The following is a 7466-nucleotide window of genomic DNA, read 5'->3' as shown; positions in this document are numbered from 1 at the left end:
AAGGGAGGATTCTGAAAGCAATAGTAGAGACTCCAATGACACATGAGGAAGTTCAAGTAATTTTAGCATGGATTTTTCATAAAATGCTTTATAGGCCAAAAAAGAATGTGACAATATATTTGAAGTGCTATCAGAATAAAAAAATCTGTCAACCAAGATTACTGTGTCTTCCAAGCTGTCCTTCAGAAAAACAAAATTGAGTGGAGTTCATTACCACCACACCTTCCTTATGAGAAAAATTTCCAAGAGAAAATATGACTTGAAATCTCAAGAGTAAACAGGAGTTAAGTAGGTAAGACAAGGTGAATGTAGAAAACTTTCCATACACAAATAAGAACATATGCACAGGTCCTGAGGTTGGAGTAATGTGAGACCTAAAGGAAATCCAAGAAGCCTGGAAGGAAAGGAGCAAGGGCAGGAGGCTGCTCTAATAAGGTAAGAATCATCTGGAGCATCTGGAATCTATTGCAAGAGTGTGAAATATTCTATTAGAATCTAAGAGCAATTGGAATATATTTCAAGAATGTAAGATGTCTATGTTCTAAAAATGTTCTTTCTGGAAAATGTGTGGGCAATAAAATAGAAGGAAACAAGAATAAGCAAAACAAGCTCATTGAGTTCTCTATTTCGGTCAGACAAAAGGTCATGGAACTTCACACCAGAGTGGTGAGACCTGGGTTGGAAATAATCGAAGGCATTGGGAGATGTTAGGAGATACAATCTTTAAAGTTCTGGTATGAATTCTGGTATGAAATGAGAAAGAGGGATGAATTAAGGATAATCATTATTACTGACGTATATTAAATGCTTGATATGAAAAAAATCTTATTTCTTCCAAATCTCTCTCTCTCTCTCTCTCTCTCTCTCTCACACACACACACACACACACACACACACACACACACACAGAGAGAGAGAGAGAGAGAGAGAGACAGAGAGAGAGAGAGAGAGAGAGAGAGAGAGAGAGAAAATATGAAGTAGAAATGTTATGCTCATGCTACAAGAAAAAAAACTAAATAAGGAGATTTTAACCTTAATGTGTGCCCTGTGCTGATCTTAATCCTAGTTTGTATGAGTAAATTCTTAGTAGAGTCACTCACTTCGATAAGGAAAGAAGGAAGAAGTTGAGATCTAGAGGTAGATCAGAGGTTCAGTGGTGGTCTCAGTAAACATCTTTGAGATGTCTAATAAAATGTTTCAAAAAGCAATTGCTATTTGGACCTCAGGACAGAGATATGTACATTTGTAACACATCTATAAATAAAAGGTGTTCAAAAATATCATGTAGATGGGAGTGAATAGAGTAAGAAATAAGGTAACACTAAATCAAACATTCTTAAGTTCTGTTAAATTAATTTTGCTATATGGAGAAGCCAAAAAAGAAGATGGAGAAGTAAAATAATAATATGAAGAAATCCAAAGAAGAATCGAATCAACAATGATGCAAAATACAAAAAAAAAGAAAAAGAAAAAAAGAAAACCAATTTACTTACCCAACTGTTACTCATAAGAAGACATCCTGCTGAGGACAATCCTCTGTCACCAACATAGTCATTATGAGCTGTCAGGTGAGAGATAGAAGAAACACTGATCCAGCTGTTCTGTCTCCCTCTTTGCATGTATTACACATTCATATCCACTCCCCAATACACAGTTTCCAATGTAATTACTTGCACAGACACTGCTAGGCTATGGCTCTCCACACAAAATCCATGACCATTGTCAGTGCATCACAGTGCACTGTTTCAGGAAACAAAAGCTTTTGATGCAATTGGACTCTGCTGTGGTCTGTGGCTGCTGAGAATAGGTCTTGTAAGTGCCTTCAGATTTAAATAAATTACTTTTTCGCCTGTCCCAAAGACAACTTCCAACCTCACAAATTTAAGATTGTCTTTTTCACTACTGTTAAATAATCTGAGTTAAACTGCTGAATTTTAAAATTACTTGATTTCACACTCAATTTTCTGTAGAATCTCCAGATTTAAAATTAAAGCTTAGAGATCAGCATTTATAATCAGAATATTGAGGTTTGTAATCCCAGCCCATCCTCACTGACAAGATAACTTTCGGATAGTTGCTTAATATCTCCAATTTCTCATTTTTCACTATGACTCACATCCTGAGCGCAATGAATCAGGATAACTCTGCATGGTTTGGGCAGAGATGAAAAGACCACAGACACAGAAGTACCTTTTTCTCTAAGTGGAGTTGGGAAGGCTTTGCGACCTCAGTGGTCCTTTCCTATGCAGGAAGGCAAGAGAACAAGAGAGCGAGCGCACCCAGAACCCCTGTATGTATTAAGGAAAAGACATTCCATAGAATATTCTACACAAATAAGGGAGGAGATAATGTTACAGAAAAGGGGGGTTGTCCAGTCCCATTGGGTAACACCCAAGCCCAGAGCTGAAGCATTTCCTTGCCAAGCAAAGGTAAGGCCAACTTGCTTCTCATACAGCTGGTGGCATGTGTTGCCAGTTCAATACATTCATCACTCAAGGCTGATGGGGGTGGTGCTTAGCTCGTGTGCAGGGTGGACCCTCACATTTCACTACTGTAAATTAAACAAAATAACATCATATTTAGTTGAGAATGGTCTAAATAGATACTAATGCAATAGATACTGATACTAATACAATAAGCACAAATAGTATCTATTTTATATTATCATATGCTATGGATTGAATGTATGTCCCCCCACCCCAAAATTCATGTTAGAATCTAAGACCCAATGTTATAGTATTAAGAGATGTGTTTTTTGGGGGGGTTAATAAAGTAATGAGGGTGGAGTCCTCGTGAATGACCTTAGTGGCCAGAGTCCTAAGACCTTTTGCCCTTCAATCTTTTTGCCATATGATGACACACATTTGTCTCCTCTGGAGTGACATTTTACAAGCAGAGGGCAGCCCTCATCCACATCAAACTTTTTAGTGCTTTGATCTTGGATTTCCCATCCTTCAGTAACAGAAGGGAAAACATGCTTTTGTTTTCACTTACCCAGTCTCAAAGATTTTGTTATAGAAACACAAATGAACTAAGAAGGAAATTGGTGCCAAGAGTTGGGTATTGCTATAGCAGTTAAAATTGTGGAATAGCTTTGAAACAGGGTAGGAGGTTAAGGCTTGAAAGGTTTTGAGGTACATGTAGCAAAAGGTGAGATTGACAGTAATAGCATTAAAGGCAATTCCAGTGAGGACTCAGGCTGAGAAGAGAAGAGTTGTAGGGAAATCCTCTCTTCTCAGAGACTACTTAAGTGGTCATGAACCGAATGTTGATAGAAATATGAACAGTAAAGTCTATCATGATGATGTGTCAGGCAGAAATGAGAAATATATTACCAGGAACTGGAGTCAAGTCGAAGAGCTTGACTAAATTGTGTCCTTGTCATAGTCTTTTGTGAAAGACAGAATTAAGAGACTCAGACAGCACATAAAACTTAATAATATTTTAATAAAATATTATCAGAATTTTAACAAAAATATTTATGTGAACAACACAGAGTACTTTATATTTTATAAAATACTTTTATCTTAGTATTTCCAGAAATCTTGTGAGAAAGGATTCTCCCCATTTATTTAAAAAAGAAAAAAAAAGTCCAGAAAACAAGGAGCTTATCTGAGATTATGCAGGTAGTTATTAGTAGAATCAGATTATAAACTCAATATTTTTTAAAATATTGTATTTATATATTTAAGGTACACAAAATTGTCATGGGTAAATGGGGACTGGAAGCTTCAAGTCTCATCTCTTGTGTTCCAACAAAAGAAAATGTAAAGTCAGACACAAAAAGCGAAGCAAGAGAATTTTATTTTAAGTGAAGCAAGTTTCAGGCAACAACAAAAACACTCACAAGAGAGAGTGAATTGTATCCAAGTAGAGGAAACATAATGCTTCTTCCAAATTTATTACTCTTTGATGTTTCCCAGGAAAATAGGGGTCTACCTTTTGTAATCATCACCCTCCTGACACTTAACTCCTCCTTCTTGTTGAGCAGGGTTGTTTTTTGTCCTTACAGTAACTGTTATGATGACCATCCCTTTCAGGGGGGACTTGATCCACAAGTCCAACCTAACTTAATGTGAGCACTGGGATTGACCACCAGGCAAACTTTATCTTAGTGCCCCTGTGCTACTAATGAAATTTCCCTTCAAGTATACTTTAAGAAACTCATAGCTATAAATCCTTCCTTTACAATGATCCCAGTAGAATTAGCCCCACAGATCTTTTCTTTTTGACATATTTTTAATTGGCCTTGTTTCCACCTGTTTATTTCCAGGATTGATACAACTGTTGTTTTTCTACAATTTACTTGATTATTCATTGGTCTTAGAGAGAATTTAAAAAAAAAAACATAGCCCTGCTATTTTACTGGTTTTTATTCCATTATTCATTACTAATTACTACCTAAAAACATAAGTTACATTTAAAATGGTAAAATGGTACTAAAATGGTTACTATACTGAAGTCAATTCTAAGTCTTCAGTCCCAGTATGATCCAGGACCATGTCCCCCTGGCTATAGAAGGAGATCAAATATGTAGGACGAAAGATTCCTGAATATTTGCAATCCCCTGTTCATTGTGTTCACTAAATATTCACTTCAATGGATGTCTTCAGTGGCTTTTCATGGCATCCTGGAGTCCAGCCATGCCTACTTCTTGAGTAGCTCCGGCTAGCTATTAAACAATAGATGCAGTATCTTGACAAGCATGCCCACTAAGGACCATCCAGAACATGTCTGTGCTCACTCTTCAATCTTATTCTGTTTGCTCTTTAGAAGCATATTGCTTTGCTCAGCTAGACATGTTTTATACAGTTTTTCATATTTAATGTCACCTTATAACTATAGAAAAATAATTTTGAAAAAATAACTGAGAGTATAATCCAAACCAAGAATCCAGAGCTCCTTGGATTCTCCAACAGCATCAAAGTCTCTAATCTCTTCCTTATAATTTCTTGGTTGTCCTTTTTTTATTGGTTTCCCTTCCATAAGAAGATATAAGCCTGTTATCAAAGTGGTTTGAATAGCATGGGTTGCTTTCCTAGATTGACACAGAATTAGAGAAACACTTTAGCTCAATTTTTTTCAATTTTTTTCATTCCTAGAAAGATTGTAAAAATTTTTAACCTGCTCAAAATTAATCTTGTCCATGTGTCTTAATTTTGCCAAAGATAAAAGAACCAAAGTGGTTAAGATTCTGTGAAGTGTTTATGAGCTGGAGATCAATTCTGTATGCTTTATTCTTTAACCTGTCAAAGAGAATTAAATTAAGGGCTCCTCTAAAATTGAGGGTTACTTCCTCATATTGAAAGTGAAGGCTAAATAGGCTGACTCCTGGCCTGGGGGACTGGAAGGAAGCTAAAAAAAGAGATTTCTCCCTGTCCTATCCTGCCTAATACAGGCTAACTAAATCTGCATATGTACACTTCCTACCTTTCATCTCACTTTGCCACCTCTTCTCTTTCAAAAGCCTTCATCACCCCCAGAAACTCCTCAAAATGGAAAATTGAAACAACAATAAGAATGTTTCTTCTATTTTCCTTCAAAGACAGCTTTGAATAAAACCTGTTTTCCTACCAATTTGACTACAAACATTTGTGGATGAATGCAATGGAGCCTAGCCTCTTCTCCCAGGGTGCGATAGTATCAGATAACACCTGGACATGTGAAATATAAGAGTCTGTGATAATTGATTAACTATTGGCTCTGTGCTCCAGAGCCACATTTCTCTTTGTTGTGTGATACTTAGGACTGAGTTCTGAAAATTTTATTTTTTGCCATTTGATTTTGCATAAACTTCTTCTAATAGGAATAACCAGTGAAGTTCTAAGGGCAAAAGTAGATTGAAAGTAATTTAATTACATTTTCCTGTTGCTGCCCTCATCACAACAGGGACCTCTTCCATGTTCCTAGAAACAAACCAAGCCAGGTGCAGTCCCTGGCAGAGGTGTGCACATTAGCTCTGCAGTGTTTCTCCCCCACGTTTCTTCATTTTTATACCAGGTCTCTTTTCTTTCTTTTTTGATCTAGCTCTAGGGATGGCAACTGCTTCCCACAATTATTACCTATGGGTTCCCTGTTTTTGCCCTTAGATCTTTTTCTAACAAAAAAATAAAAGTGTTAAAAATTTAGAAAGGACAAGTGATCAATAAATGTAGCAATATGAACAAATCTCAAGAGCATCATGCTGAATGAAAGAACTCAATTAAAATTTCCTGTTGTAAAATAGCAAAACAAATGTATAATGACAGCAGATTAGTGGTCACCTGAGGTTCTGTTATGGGTGGGTTAGGAGGTTAATTGCAAAGAAGCATATGAAAACTTCTCAGTATTAAAAAATGTTTTAAATATTGATTAAGGTGGTAGTTACATCAAAGTATATATTTGTCAAATTTCATCATATTGTACACTTAAAATGGGTACATTATTATATGTAAATTATTACTCAATAGGCTTTGACTAAAAATCATAGAGACATGTCCTGAGATTAAACTGGGCCTTCTTTGGCCTGCCTCATTCTAAGCATAATCAATGTGGTGCCTCGTAAAGATGCATTCTATGTTCAAATTTAGAGCGTTATATATTAGCAAATGTTTATATATTAGCAAAACTTAGAAAGATTTCAAAGATAAAAATAGACCAATACAGAGTTTAATATATAACAAAATCCTACAAAATCCCTCTAATTACAGTTTGAGTCGTATCCCTAAGTTGTCCTATCAGGAACTGAAGCCTTTACATCCCAAATTGTCACTCACTATTTAAAGCTTATCACTTATGGAGGACAAATTCTCAGGCATGTCCATCCCTTTTGATGTAAAAGTACAGATTCTTTTCTGTAGTCATTAAATGCCTACAATTTTATGCTTCTAAAAAAAAAGAAGAAGTACAGATTCTGGCTGTCCATGGTCAATCCTCTGACAAAAGATGAAGTTACTGGATATTGAGAGTAAAAGAAAAAAAGCAAAATAGTGTTAATAATAATAATAATTTCTGAAAGAATATAGACAGAGAATTAACAGAATTTGACATATTCTCCACTTGAATCATTCAGATCCATATTAAGATCCTCATTTTAACTTCACTTATTCTTCTGAATATAGATAAGGCACCAATTTCTAGGGGAAAATAATCACTAACAGAAAAGAGCATGTAGGTAGAAAGACAGCCTTCACTCCTATAGGTGAACCTTAGGTCATTACTGATATTTATAATTTCCATATTCTCCCACTAATTTAAACTCCCTTAACCATGCCAGCACTCCTGTTTATCTAAGTTTTCATCTTATTTTATTATTTTTTTAATCCAAAGGACCTGAACCACTATTTATTTTTCCCTTATTAGTCTATGTATGCTAATTTTGTCACTCTTTCTTTAAACCTCACACCAGAACTTTAAATGATTCAACACTGGGTCCCCTGAGTTTCAACTATACTGCTGTGATCCCTACTATGCAGCAGTAATTCTAT

Source organism: Ictidomys tridecemlineatus, unplaced genomic scaffold, assembly GCF_052094955.1.
Source record: "Ictidomys tridecemlineatus isolate mIctTri1 unplaced genomic scaffold, mIctTri1.hap1 Scaffold_325, whole genome shotgun sequence".
Lineage (NCBI taxonomy): Eukaryota > Metazoa > Chordata > Mammalia > Rodentia > Sciuridae > Ictidomys > Ictidomys tridecemlineatus.
Note: the sequence above shows the minus strand (reverse complement) of the source record.